The sequence below is a fragment of the Aulonocara sp. 'chitande type north' Nkhata Bay genome, linkage group LG18 (genome assembly GCF_057382095.1).
Source record: "Aulonocara sp. 'chitande type north' Nkhata Bay isolate Kocher_YH1m ecotype deep benthic linkage group LG18, A_spYH_male_GT1.1, whole genome shotgun sequence".
Taxonomy (NCBI): Eukaryota; Metazoa; Chordata; class Actinopteri; order Cichliformes; family Cichlidae; genus Aulonocara; species Aulonocara sp. 'chitande type north' Nkhata Bay.
Genome location: NC_141361.1, coordinates 41,603,576 through 41,616,318, shown reverse-complemented (window position 1 = coordinate 41,616,318; position 12,743 = coordinate 41,603,576).

Genomic DNA, 12,743 nt, shown 5'->3' with positions numbered 1-12,743 from the left:
TGGAGGAGTTTATTGGCAGGATGAGAGGAGTCCCTGAGAATGATGCGTGCTCGGCATAGACATCTCTTCTTGTGGACATCCTCAATGGCAGGAAGTGAAGTCCCTGTGGTGAAAACTGCCCAACCCGCTGCAGTGCCTTGTGGCCAGCAACAGTTCCCATACCAGAGTGTGACACAGTTGGTCAGGATGCTCTCTATCACATAGTGGTAGAAGTTAACCAGTATGTCAGTAGACAGGTGGTTCTTCTTCAGTGTCCTCAAGGAAAAAAAGGCGCTGATGGGCCTTCTTGACCAGGCTGGAGGTGTCAGTTGACCAGGACAGATTCTCAGAGATGTGGGTCCCCAAGAACTTGAAGCTTGAAGCTTGAAGTTCAACAGCTGTGCCATTTATGTAGATGGGGACATGGGGGTCTCTGTTCTCCCTCCTGAAGTCCACAATGAGCTCTTTGGTTTTGCTGGTATTCAGGAGCAGGTTATTGTCAGCACCACACAGCTAGGTGCTTTACTAGCTGAGTCCAAAATCCACAAGTTTGGTGATCAGCTTGGAGGGAATGACTGTACTGAATGCTGAGCTGAAGTCAACAAACAGCATTCTTACAGAAGTATTGCATAAATATCTGAGTACACGTTGCAAGAAACTGCATTCCCAGATCACATCCAGTGTGTGCTGGAAAATTTGCAACGATTCTACAAAAATGTTCCACGTGGTGGTTTTTTTTCTTCCTACTGGTGATGATCCAGTGGAGCTCCAGTCACTCCAGGCTCCCTTGTGGTGCCACAAAACAAACTCGTGCGTCCATGACTGATCCTGCTGCTTCACTTCTGTATGACTTGATCTTTTCATCACGGTTCACTTTGGACAAGCAGGAAACAGAGGTGACGCTGACTTGTGGCTTTGCAGGATGATTCCCTTTAACAACAAGAGCATGCACACAGTTTGTTTTAGGCCACCATGAATAGCTCACATTGTAAATGACAAAGAGCCAGTATATTATACTGCAGCTTCCACTCACTGTGACAGGATGGCTCGTAGGAGGTGATTACACTCTGCTTCATTGGGTTCCAGTTCAGATTAAGGGACAACACATGAAAAGACAGAAACTGGAAACAAATGTTAGAAAAATATTTACTGTTAGAAAACATTCAATGAAAACAAAATAGATTTTTCTGTTTGGCTTCAAATCGGAGTCTCCAAAAGCCAGTCAGACAGTAGAGTTGGTATAAACATAGAGAGGAGATGAAGCTTTTTTCTAGACAGAGGAAGGCAAATATTTAGATTCACTTAAAAGGATAATTCTGTATTTTTAGCACTTTCCACTTTCACTTTCTTGTCATTGAACCATAATTAGCTTTAATTTCACTTCAAATACACGAACACAGAAAAGTAAGAGTGTGATTCTGCCAAAGGTAAAACCTAAAATGTAGCATTTTGAAAGAGTTCAGAGAGTTCAGATATTTGCTGGTCACTGCATTTTTGTGCGTGCAGAATTGCTAGTTTGTTGCAGAGCATGGTTCGAGGTTTTGGAGAAGCGAGGGGAGACAGCCACCGGAAGACACCTGGCGCGGAGGCGAATAAGATGCTCTTTTGAACTTTTTTTAAAATCGTTAATGAAACTTTTTTGGTTGTGAAACCTACGTATCTATTGTATCTGTTTGACGTTGAAGGGGCGTCATTAAATTTAAGCCCTAATGGTATAAAACATCTGCTTGTGCATTGTTAGTTAGAGATCGATGCTGTCTGCGTACAGCGGTCGTCTCTCCACGCGTGTTTGACTTCACCCGGCCGGATCAGTGTTGTTATTTTTTTGGATTACCTCCTGTATCCCTTCTTGATATTTGAACCCTAACACTGCTGTATATGTGCTGGATTATTTGGACTACATTGCATTGTATAGTTAAACTATGATTGTATCTGTGGGGCTTAAAAACAATGACATTTGTTCACACACTCACAGTGGATTCATTTTCACTTCTTTAGGGCTGGTCTGGAGACATTAACTGGCTCTAGGTGACAGAAAGCACTGCAAGGGCAGAAAAAACAGTATTAATCCCTTTTTGGTGCACATTATGACAGCTGGGATTCATGTATTGTGCATATTATGTGTTGAGGTTTTCTCTTTGTGACTGAGGTCCTTACTGGCGGTGGGATTTGTATTGAGCGTGCAGTGCAGAGTGATCAGACACATATGTGCTGTTCCACAAACAGGATGTTTTTATTGTAGTCACTGCAGCAAGTGAGATCATTGAGAAATAAACCAGGAGAGATGGAAGGAAAAGATCAAACCACAGATCTTAAGTCCATGATACAATCTGAATGAAGAGAAAAGGCTCACTGTGTGGAAGGCTGAGATACTCGTCACTTCTGCAGACGAGCAGCAGAGATAGTTCAACAGGCCACAGAGTATTTTCCCAAAAGTCTCGGGGATCATTGAGATGTTTTCTGGCAAAACTGAGAGCAGCCTTTGTTCATTTTGCTCAGCAGGGGTTTCATCTTAGAGTGGGGGAACCCTAAAATCAGCTGTAGTAGCTCTTTACACAACTGAAATCAACAAGATGCAAGCAGGTATTTCAGGAGCTGTCCTGGCTGATTTCCACCCTCTACACTGACAGGACGCTGTTTACACCGTCTTTTTTCTACATTTAAGCATCACCAGCTGAAATTCATATTCATCTCTGTTACACTTGATGTAACAGACCACGAGCACCACAGCCATTGTGCATCAGTCACACGCAGTTCTTTACTGTAAACTAACCTGATTATCCTGCACTAACCTGCAGAGGATTTTCATGTGCTCTTTAAATAACACAGTTAGTTTGCTTTGCAGCGTGTTTCACAATATGAGAACATGAGGAAATCCATGCAAGCTTTAAATTTGCATCAAGCAGTCCTGAGCAGTCCTTACCTTTAAATATAAGCTCTCCTCTTCCTGTCCTGTATTCTTTCTCCATCTCTGAGTGAAGTTATCTCAAACTCGTTTCTGTCTCTGTGAAATACAGCAGCTTTTAGCTGCAACACCCTGTGAAACAAACTGCACAAAAACAGTTTGTGTGTTTGCTGATGTTTGTTGAGCTGAGTTAAGGGTTCAAGATGGCGCCAAGTATGGCAGCCTCGTCGCGAGCTCCCCCAAGCAACGGCTTTCTTCTGTGTTTAATTTTCCTTTTCCTTTATTTTTTCACGAGCAGCACTTGTCTCCTTGTGTACGACTGACAAACCTTACTGGACATAAAAGACGGTCTTTCTTATAACTTTCCGGAGTTCAAGTTTTGCAACACGGACGCTCCGTTTGCAGACCCCCCATTCATCTCACCTGAGACGCCTTTGTTCTCTGGCCCTGGAGGCCGCAAACGCCGACGCAGAGGGAGAAGATCTGGCGTTCTGGTTCGACTGAGACGGCGCACTTACAGACCACCGTTACCCAGTTTATTACTGGCTAATGTGCAGTCTCTGGAGAACAAGCTGTGCGAGCTTCGGGCACGGATCTCATTCCAGCGAGAGATGCGGGACTGCTGCGTGATCTGCCTCACAGAAACCTGGCTATCGGACAAAGTACCGGACTCCGCAATACAACTGCCGGGGTTCTCTGTGCACCGCGCGGACAGGTCACAGGATCTTACTGGGAAAAGCAGAGGCGGTGGTGTGTGTTTCATGATCAACAACAGCTGGTGTGATTATGCGAACGTGCACCCGGTCAAATCCTTCTGCTCACCGGACCTGGAGTACCTGATGATTAAGTGCCGGCCATTCTGGCTACCGAGGGAATTTACAGCAGTGATTATTACGGCTGTTTACATACCCCCACAAGCCGACACTGACCGTGCACTCAGGGAACTGTACAGCGCGATCAGCAGTGAGGAAACCGCACACCCAGAGGCAGCGTTTATCACAGCCGGAGACTTTAATAAGGGAAACCTGAAGAAAGTCTCACCAAAACTCCATCAACACATCCATTTTAACACACGTGGAAACCGGCAACTCGACCACTGTTACACCTCTTTCCGGGATGCGTACAAAGCCCTCCCCCGCGCCCCATTCGGCCAATCAGATCACTGCTCCATCCTGCTCCTGCCCGCCTACAGGCAGAAGCTGAAACAGGAAGCTCCAACCCGGAGGGCGGTGCACTGTTGGACGGACCAATCGGAGTCTGCGCTGCGGGACTGTTTTGATCACGCGGACTGGGAAATGTTTCACGTGGCCGCCAGAGACATTGATGAATACACAGACTCAGTCTGTGGATTTATCAGGAAATGCGTGGAAGATGTCGTCCCATCCAGAACAGTTAAATCCTTCCCAAATCAAAAACCCTGGATTAACGGAGATGTTCGCGCGGCACTGGCGGCACGGAACACCGCCTTTGCCTCCGCGAACACATCGGACTACAAACACGCACATTACCAACTCCGGAAGACGATCAAAGCAGCCAAACGTGAGTACAGGGACAGGGTGAAGCAACAGCTAGCTGGGCCTCCACCTCAGCTAGCTGGGCCTCCACCTCAGCTGCCTGGGCCTACACTTCAGCTGCCTGGGCTTCCACCTCAGCTGCTCGGACCTCCACCTAGGCTGTCTGGGTCTCCACCTCGGCTGCCTGGGCCTCCACCTCGGCTGCCTGGGCCCCCATCTCAGCTGCCTGGGCCCCCACCTGCTGTACCCAAACTACAGTCTCCGGTAAAGGGTTTCTCATCATTAAATGCTCATAGTATTGTCAACAAAAGGACAAGAAATCCTGCTATTAAAATTTACAGAGGAACAAAGATCTGCAAGACATTTAAGCAGGCTAAAGTAATCTGGGACACTAAAAATAAACCAAAGGGGCTTCTATGTGGACACATTAACATTCGCAGTATGTTACCAAAGCATGAGCAGCTGGAGCATATTCTAAGCAATTCCAATATTTCTATTTTGGGTATCTCTGAATCTTGGCTCACAAGTTCTTCTCCTGAGTCTGCGGTTGTCTTTCCAGAGTACACAGTATTCAGAAGGGATAGAATTGGAACAAGAGGAGGAGGAATACTTGTGTATGTAAAAAAACACCTGGATTGCTCTTTACTTAGTTCACCAATAGATGTTGAAATAGAACATATTTCTGTTAAAATCACTCTTTCCCCAGAAATGTCATTTACGTTGATCTGTTTATATCGCCCTCCTTCAGCAAAGAATATTTTTTATGAACAACTACAGATATTACTTAAATATCATGCTATAAATAATAAGTCTAATGAAATAATTGTAATGGGAGATTTTAATGTCAACTGGGACTGTGAAAAGGACAGAAAAACACTCAAGGACATAATGGAGACTTTGAACTTTACTCAACACATTGAACAACCCACAAGAATAACAAGACACTCTAAAACTAAAATAGATCTGGTTTTCAGTAATAAGCCCGAGCGAATTATTAAATCTTATAATTTTATCACTGGTATTTCAGACCACAATTTTATATTATTTTCTAGAAAACTTATAAAATCACGGGTTAAGAATGACTTTCAAAGTTCATCTAATAGGAGATCCTTTTATGAATTCATACCAAGAAGTCAGCGACAAAATGTAGCAGAAGCATTAGCATCAGTTAACTGGGAGCCTTTATTGTGTAGTGATGATCCACAATTCTGCAGCAGTCACTTCACTGACATTGTCAAGGATGTTATATCAACATACTCCATTAGAGGTCGACAAAAAATAAAGACAACATCTAATTTGCCCTGGTTAAACAAAGAGTGCAAGAATTTAATGAAAACAAGAGATCAATTACTAAAGCAGTTTCTGAAAACAGGTCTAACTCTGGATAGACAGAGATTTACTTCAATGCGGAATAAAGTAACAAGAAGTTTGAGACAGGCCAAAGCAAAAAATTTTATAAATATAATTGAAAGAGCCAAAGGTAATGGTAAAATTATCTGGCAACACTTAAATAAATTACTTGGCCGTCATTCAAACAAAAGTAAAAACACAATTGAACTTTATGTAAATAACTCTATTGTTAGAGAGCCTCTATCTATTGCCAGTAACTTAAACACTTTCTTTATTTCATCTGTTAAGGAGATCAGTCAGAGCTTTGACTCAGTCATATGCTCTGATAATGTGAATGATGTTGGTCAAAATTTGTTCACCATCACTCATATTTCAGACACTGAAGTTGCTAAACTAATTACAGGTTTAAAACAATCAAAAGCACTTGATGTATATGGTATTAACACAAACTTCCTAAAGGAACATATGGATTTTCTTGTACGTCCAACAACTCGTGTTTTGAATATGTCTTTCAAACACTCCATTGTTCCAACAGATTGGAAAATTGCTGCAGTTACACCAATTTTCAAAGCAGGTGTGAAGACTGACATGGCTAATTATCGCCCCATAAGCATACTCCCGGTCGTATCTAAAATAGCTGAGAAGTGGGTGGTTAAACTCCTCACTGCTCACCTAGAAAACACCCAACCCTCATTACATCCATTGCAGTTTGGCTTTCGGGCACATCACTCCACAGATACTGCCCTGTGTATGTTAGTGGAGAACTTGAAGAGCTTGCTGGACAAGAGTCCCTGTGTTGGAGCTGTATTTTTAGATCTGAGGAAGGCTTTCGACTCTGTAAACCATCAGATATTGTTATCCAGATTGACTCGGTTTAATATCTCCAGTCAGGCTCTTCAGTGGTTTGCCTCATATCTCTCACACAGGAAACAGTGTGTGGTGTTGGATGGGGTTAAATCTCCATATTTAGACTGTGATACAGGGGTTCCTCAAGGATCTGTTCTTGGGCCCTTATTGTTCTCTCTTTTTATCAATAACTTACCTGAAGTCTGTCCAAATATATTTACTCAAATGTATGCAGATGATGCAGTTATATATACGCAAGCAAATAGTGTCCAGCGGGTGGCAAAAGATCTTACAGCTGCTTTAGCATTAATACATAGCTGGCTGGAGGACTCATGCCTAATGTTGAACACCTCAAAAACTGTCGGTATGTATTTTTCAAAACGCCCCTTAAACTTGAAGCAGTCAAACATATTCCTGGATGGAGTAGAGCTTGAATTAGCTCCAGAATTTAAATATCTTGGGGTCATTCTAGACCCAACATTATCCTTCAAGAGTCACATAAATAAAGTGTCCCAGGTACTTAAATTTAATAATCGAAATTTTAATCATATACGTAATAATTTAAATATGAAATTTGCAAAAACTTATTTTTACTCAATGATCATCTCTCATATGGACTACTGTTTGACGTCCTGGTCACTTGCTTGTCCAACAACACTTAAAACTATTGAAAACATTTATAAAAGAAGTTTAAAACTACTTGACAAAAAACCGACTTCCCACCACCACTGTCATGTGTTAAAAAAACATAAATTACTGAACTTCAATAACTTAGTGAAACTTAAAAGAGTGAGTTTAATATATAAAGTCTTACACTCCCTTGCTCCACCACCACTAAAGCAGTTCATTAGGCATAAAGAAAGCTCAGACAGGACCACTCGAGCTTCAATCCGAGGAGACTTGTTTATACCCCACAGACGGACAGCATTTGGGCAGAACGTCCTTTCTGTCCAGGGTGGCCATCTGTGGAACAGTCTTCCTCAACCCATTAGAGAATGCTCAACATTCAATTTGTTTAAGGCAAAGGTTAAAAACTGGTTATGGACAAATCAAGTGTGTGATCATGTATAAGTTGTATAGTTTTAATGTTTTATTTGGGAACAGAATGGTGTGTATGTGTAAGTTTGGTGATGGAGTTTTTATTATGAATGAATGATGAATTTTTATGAATTATTATGTCTATTTTTATGCTTAAGGACAACAGATGGAAATTAGCCCTTGGCTATAATCTGGTATGTTTACATTCATGTAATTTTTTTTTTACATTTATGTTCATTAACATGCACTGTCCTAAATAAATAAATAAATAAAAAAAATAAACAGTTTGACAACCCTCGGAGTATGTGGCAGGGACTAAACACGATCACAGACTTTAGAGGGAAAACCAGCACACCGCAGACCACGGCCTCTCTGTGTGAGGATCTAAACGTATTCTACGCTAGATTCGACACAGCGAACACCATGAGACCGGACAGTGTGCGCACCGCGGATGACGTCAGTGCGCACACTGTGTCTGAGGAGGATGTGCGGAAGTGCTTCAGGAAGGTGAACGCGCGCAAAGCTACTGGTCCGGACGGGATTCCCGGCCGCGTCCTCAAGTCATGCGCGGCTCAGCTGGCTGGAGTGTTCACGCACATCTTCAACCTTTCCCTCTCTCTGTCTGTAGTCCCAGCCTGCTTCAAAATGGCCACCATCGTCCCTGTACCCAAATCCTCCACCATCTCCTCATTGAACGACTGGCGACCTGTAGCCCTGACCCCCATCGTAAGCAAATGCTTCGAGAAGCTGGTCAGGGACTTCATCTGCTCTGCACTACCCGACTCACTGGACCCTCTACAGTTCGCATACCGCCACAACAGGTCCACTGATGATGCCATAGCCCTGACACTACACACTGCCCTGTCACACCTGGAGAAGAGAGACACGTATGTGAGAATGCTGTTTGTAGATTACAGCTCAGCATTCAATACCATCGTTCCCTCGAAGCTGGACAGGAAACTGCAGGATCTAGGACTGAGCAGCTCCCTCTGCAGCTGGATCCTTAGCTTCCTGTCTGACAGACGCCAGGTGGTCAGACTGGGCAGCATCACCTCATCCCCCATCACACACTGAACACTGGTGCTCCACAGGGGTGTGTACTGAGTCCTCTCCTGTACTCACTCTACACCTACGACTGCACAGCCACTAACAACTCCAACATCATTGTGAAGTTTGCGGACGACACTACAGTGGTGGGTCTTATCACCAACGGTGATGAGACGGCTTACAGGGAGGAGGTCAGCGCCCTGACCCACTGGTGTCAAGACAACCATCTCACCCTCAATGTCGCAAAGACAAAGGAGTTGATAGTGGACTTCCGGAGGTGCAGAGAAGTACACACCCCCATCACCATCAACGGCGCTGCTGTGGAGAGAGTGAGCAGCTTCCGGTTCCTTGGTGTACATCTGGCTGAGGATCTTACGTGGTCAGTACACACAAACAAAACAGTGAAGAAGGCGCAGCAGCGCCTCTTCTTTCTCAGGAGACTGAAAAGATTCGGCATGAGCCCCCGCATCCTCAGGACCTTCTATCACTGTGCCATTGAGAGCATCCTCACTGGATGCATCACCACCTGGTATGGCAACAGCACCGCCTACAACTGCAAAGCTCTCCAGCGAGTAGTGCGGTGCTCTGAACGGATAATTGGAGGTGAGCTTCCCTCCCTCCAAGACATCTACAGGAAGCGGTGCCTGAGGAAAGCGGGGAGGATCATCAAGGACTCCAGTCACCCCAGCCATAAACTGTTCAGACTGCTTCCATCAGGAAGGAGGTTCTGCAGCATCCGGTCCCGTACCAGCAGACTGAGAGACAGCTTTTTCCATCAGGCCATCAGACTGCTGAACACGTCATAGACACCTCAGCTTCACTACTGGAACTTTAACATTATGCACTCCATACTGTACAGTAATGCCACTGTTTTGCACATATTCAACTCTGTATATTTTATATATTTTATTATTATTATTATTTTTTTTTTTTTTTTTTTTTTTTTACTATTTAATTTGTAAAAATGTGTATACACACACACACACACACACACACACACACACACGTAGGAAAATATTTAGTATACACATCCAGAAATGCATACACTATTATATATTGTAAGATAAGATAAGATAAGATAAGATAAGATAACCTTTATTAGTCCCACACGTGGGAAATTTGTTTTGTCACAGCAGGAAGTGGACAGTGCAAAAATTATGAGGCAAAAATTAGAATACAATAAGAATAAATACAGTACACAACTGTACAGAATAGAATAAAATAAAATACTATATACAGTAGAATAAAATAAAAATAAATATACAATAAGATAAAAATAGAATACAAATACAAATACTATATACAACTGAGTAAAAATACAACGATAGATATATATTGTACATATATTTATTAGTTTCAGGTTGGCCATTCTTGTATTTTGCTCGTTTGTGTTGTTGTGTTTGCACATCTCTGTTGCTTGTGGGGCTCGCACACAAGAATTTCACTCGCATGTGCTGTGCCAGTGTGCCTGCACATGTGATGTGACAATAAAAGTGATTTGATTTGATTTGATTTGAATATTGAGGAGGAGAGTAAAAACAACCATGGTCCAGAAGAGCTTGGTCAAACAATTGATTTTAATGACCACACGCAGTGTGGTGAGATGTACACTGCAAAACATCAGCTGTAGATCTCCGCCCAAAAAGACACTTCAGATTGCTTTTGATTCATCAGGGTTAACGCCCCCTCATGCGTCATCAGATACAATACATGCATACGTCAAATCAAAACCACAATGACTTTTAACACAGTTTGAAAAGAACATCGCCTCGTCTCCATGCCAGGTCCATCTTCTGACTCTCGCTTCTCCAAAACCTCGGGCCATGCTCTGCAACAACCTAGCAATTCTGCACGCACAAAAATGCAGTTGCAAGAAAATATATCTGAACTCTCACCTAGAACATAAGCCTACCTACAGTGTGTGCAGGTGTATGTGTGTGTGTGTGTGTGTGTGGCTTGACCTCACACGAACTTTGTCTTATGAGAATTTTTTTTGCATATACTATCATATACTATTATATATTGTACATATATTTATTAGTTTCAGATTTAGCCATTCGTATATTTCGCCTGTTTATGTTATTGTATTTTGCACAACTCTGTTGCTTGTGAAGCTCGCACACAAGAATTTCACTCACATGTGCTGTACCAATGTACCTGCACATATGATGTGACAATAAAAGTGATTTGATTTGATTTGATTTGAGAAGAGAGGCCAATTCTCATGTGCATAATAACCTAACTGAAACTATATCTGTAATATGTTGAATAAATGTTTTAATCAAGGACCTCTACTAAAAGCTTAATCAAAAGATATAAATGAATAAAAGACAATAATGAATAACCTGGTTATTCAAATAGCATCCAGACAGCTCCTCAAAGTCACTTTCACTTTGACAAGCACGCTCTGCAAAAGCCTGCGCTTCCTGTCTACTTTAACACAGAGTGTACTCAGAGTTAGGCCTTTCTTTTATAATGCAACAGAATCAGCACATACACATTTAAGATTATAACAAGCATTCAAAAGCATTTAAGATTATAGATTTAACTCAACAGTTTAACGTGGTTATAACTGCACCTGTAATAAAGGCTAATTGGGTACCAATATGTTTAAACATCTGAATACAATATCAATGCTGTAGATTATGTTATTAATGTTATTACTGCAATGGTAATGATGATGACCATGAACCATAGCACTGAAATAATTTCCCTGATCTCCACAGCTGATAGAAACGTTGCATTTGAAATTACCTGCCACGACATGTTACTCCCTTTATGCTTGATCGTCTTCTGTAGGGCTCATTAGATGCTGAAGTACCGCGGCCACAACTTATGGACACCTGCAGTCGTTCCAGAGCTGTGCTAAAAAATCAAAACCACACAGCGGCCCACTTGGACCCTTTACTATGGCACACGTCATCTCTTTTTATGTGACGTCCCCTGGTGATTATTTTAAATGAAGGCTCAGAGTGACAGAAACAATAACTCCCTGCAAATTTGTTGAACCAAAAGTAACGAGAAAATGTAAGAAGTTTCAAAATAGGGCGGCTGTGGCTCACTGTATGCTGGACCAGTGAAACTCTCCTTTCTGTCAGTGTAAAGATGACATATTTAACTGTTTTTCTACATGATAAAGAAAAAGCTGCTGTGACAAAGACAGAAATCTGTTGGCACGGCTCTTTGTACTTAAATCGTAAGAAATAAACGTGTAAGATTACAGAAAAAAGCCCTGACAGCTCATTGCCCAAACTGCACAGTTTTTCCTTTCGTTTTTTAAACTGTAGTTGTCAATAGAAAATTGATTAACCGCATAATCGTTTCGACTGTAGCTGCGTACATAGCCGTGACAAATGATGATGACCCCGACCTGTTGGAATGTGAAGACTTTGTGTGTGTGATTAATGATGATGTGACAGAAAATGTACAACAAGATGTTACATACTGATATCTCACTTAAAGGTTATACTGACAACAGGAATCAAATCACAAATCAAATCACTTTTTATTGTCACATCACATGTGCAGGCACACTGGCACAGCACATGCGAGTGAAATTCTTGTGTGCGAGCCCCACAAGCAACAGAGATGTGCAAACACAACAACACAAACGAGCAAAATACAAGAATGGCCAACCTGAAACTAATAAATATATGTACAATATATAATAGTGTATGCATTTCTGGATGTGTATACTAAATATTTTCCTACGTGTGTGTGTGTGTGTGTGTGTGTATGCACATTTTTACAAATTAAATAGTAAAAAAATAAAATAAAATAATAATAATAATAATAAAATATATAAAATATACAGAGTTGAATATGTGCAAAACAAGTGGCATTTATATACAGTGTGGAGTGCATAATGTTGAAGTTCCAGTAGTGAAGCTGAGGTGTCTATGACGTGTTCAGCAGTCTGATGGCCTGATGGAAAAAGCTGTCTCTCAGTCTGCTGGTACGGGACCGGATGCTGCAGAACCTCCTTCCTGATGGAAGCAGTCTGAACAGTTTATGGCTGGGGTGACTGGAGTCCTTGATGATCCTCCCCGCTTTCCTCAGGCACC